The sequence below is a fragment of the Harmonia axyridis genome, chromosome X (genome assembly GCF_914767665.1).
Source record: "Harmonia axyridis chromosome X, icHarAxyr1.1, whole genome shotgun sequence".
NCBI lineage: Eukaryota > Metazoa > Arthropoda > Insecta > Coleoptera > Coccinellidae > Harmonia > Harmonia axyridis.
In genome coordinates this window covers 38,578,578-38,581,077 of record NC_059508.1, presented here as the reverse complement: position 1 = coordinate 38,581,077, position 2,500 = coordinate 38,578,578, and the positions used below count along the sequence as shown (strand labels likewise).

The 2,500-nt window shown below is 53.9% G+C and overlaps 1 pseudogene; it reads right to left on the bottom strand.

Moving 5' to 3' along the window:
• Positions 1-2,315, bottom strand: part of LOC123688081 — a 5,054-nt pseudogene extending 2,739 nt beyond the window's left edge.
• Positions 2,316-2,500: the final 185 nt, after the last annotated feature.

Below are 2,500 nucleotides of genomic sequence, written 5' to 3'. Positions count from 1 at the left end.
CTTATCCCGAAGTTACGGATCTAATTTGCCGACTTCCCTTACCTACATTATTCTATCGACTAGAGGCTCTTTACCTTGGAGACCAGCTGCGGATATGGGTACGAGCCGGCGCGACGCCTACACGTGGCCCTCTCCCGGATTTTCAAGGTCCGAGGAGAAGATCCGGACACCGCCGCAAATGCGGTGCTCTTCGCGTTCCAAACCATATCTCCCTGCTAGAGGATTCCATGGAACTCGAACGCTTATGCAGAAAAGAAAACTCTTCCCGGATCTCTCGACGGCGTCTCCGGGTCCTTTTGGGTTGCCCCGACGAACTCTCTTACGAGGGCCCGGTTTAATTTCGGTTCCGCTGCCGGGTTCCGGAATAGGAACCGGATTCCCTTTCGCCCGACGGGCGTGCGTCACGCGTCAAGATGCATAGCATTTCTGCCACCACTTATAAACACGATTAACAACGCCACATCAACATCGGCTTTCGCCTAGGGCTTAGGATCGACTGACTCGTGTGCAACGGCTGTTCACACGAAACCCTTCTCCACCTCAGCTCTCCAGGGCCTCGCTGGAGTATTTGCTACTACCACCAAGATCTGCACCGAAGGCGGCTCCAGACGGCCTCACGGCCAGCCCTTCTGCGCTCACCTCCGCGACCCTCCTACTCATCAGGGCTTCATGACCGCCCCGAAGGGCGACCGCACATGCCACTGACGGCCGAGTATAAGCACGACGCTTCAGCGCCATCCATTTTCAGGGCTAGTAACTTCGGCAGGTGAGTTGTTACACACTCCTTGGCGGATTCCGACTTCCATGGCCACCGTCCTGCTGTCTTAAGTTACCAACGCCTTTCATGGTATCCCATAAGCGTCGATTTAGGCGCTTTAACTCGGCGTTTGGTTCATCCCACAGCGCCAGTTCTGCTTACCAAAAATGGCCCACTTGGCACTCTGATCCGAAATCTCGCGGCTTCACATTCAAGCAAGCCGGAGATCTCACCCATTTAAAGTTTGAGAATAGGTTGAGGTCGTTTCGACCCCAATGCCTCTAATCATTCGCTTTACCGGATGAGACTCGTATGCAACGAGCGCCAGCTATCCTGAGGGAAACTTCGGAGGGAACCAGCTACTAGATGGTTCGATTAGTCTTTCGCCCCTATACCCAGTTCCGACGATCGATTTGCACGTCAGAATCGCTACGGACCTCCATCAGGGTTTCCCCTGACTTCGTCCTGACCAGGCATAGTTCACCATCTTTCGGGTCCCAGCGTGTACGCTCTTGGTGCGCCTCCTCTCGCAATGAGAATGAGGCGCCCCGGGAATGCGGGTCAGTCATGGAGACCGACCATCTTCCCTTAGTTCACATAAAGTGAACCGTTACTTTCATTGCGCCTTTAGGTTTAGTGATTCCCAATGACTCGCGCACACGCTAGACTCCTTGGTCCGTGTTTCAAGACGGGTCCTGAAAGTACCCAAAGCAATAGCGTCGCTGATCGGCGTTTCAAGAGGTCTGTCCAAGAACACCGCGGCGAACAGTCGCAAACGGACGGAATCGGCACTAGGTCCGATCGCCATCACAATTCACATACTTGCCACGGGCCGGACGCGAACTAAGTCGCGGCCTCCCGCCATCAGTAAACCGTCGAGCGAGCTGTTCGGAAACCCAGTGTCCGTAAACATCGGAAAATCCGAGCTCACGGGCTACACTCGAGACCGTAGAACAGCACCCAACGGATCGCGACGACCTACTAGGGGAGAAGTGCACGCGTCCGAAGCCGGAGATGAACCGAAGGGAACAGCCAACGCGAACGTCGCCGTTTCCACAGTCAGTAAATCCCAACAACAGGCGCGAATGAATCTCCCCATTCGACCTTTCGGGTTTCTCAGGTTTACCCCTGAACGGTTTCACGTACTCTTGAACTCTCTCTTCAAAGTTCTTTTCAACTTTCCCTCACGGTACTTGTTCGCTATCGGTCTCGTGGTTATATTTAGCCTTAGATGGAGTTTACCACCCACTTAGGGCTGCACTCTCAAGCAACCCGACTCTAAGAAGAGATCCTCTAGCAAGCCGCAGCGGTCGCTACGGGCCTGGCACCCTCTATGGGCGATGGCCCCATTCAAGATGGACTTGAACGCGCCGCGAACTCGCCAGATAATGGATCCTTCCAAACACCACATCTCCCGGCGACCGGTTACGATCGCGGGATTCAGTGCTGGGCTAATCCCTGTTCGCTCGCCGCTACTAAGGGAATCCTAGTTAGTTTCTTTTCCTCCGCTTAATAATATGCTTAAATTCAGCGGGTAGTCTCACCTGTCCTGAGGTCGTATGTTCAAATCATCGAAACGTTCCGAAACTAACCTTTGGCGGCTCATAAAATCACGTACCTTACGCGAGGGAGTTAGCCTACTCAAAGGCGTCTATTATCTCCTGCTCCGTATGGCGGATCATGCGAATCCAAGCAAAGTGCTTCGGTGTTTCGGGGGTGCGCTCATGAAAGCTCATCCGCAAC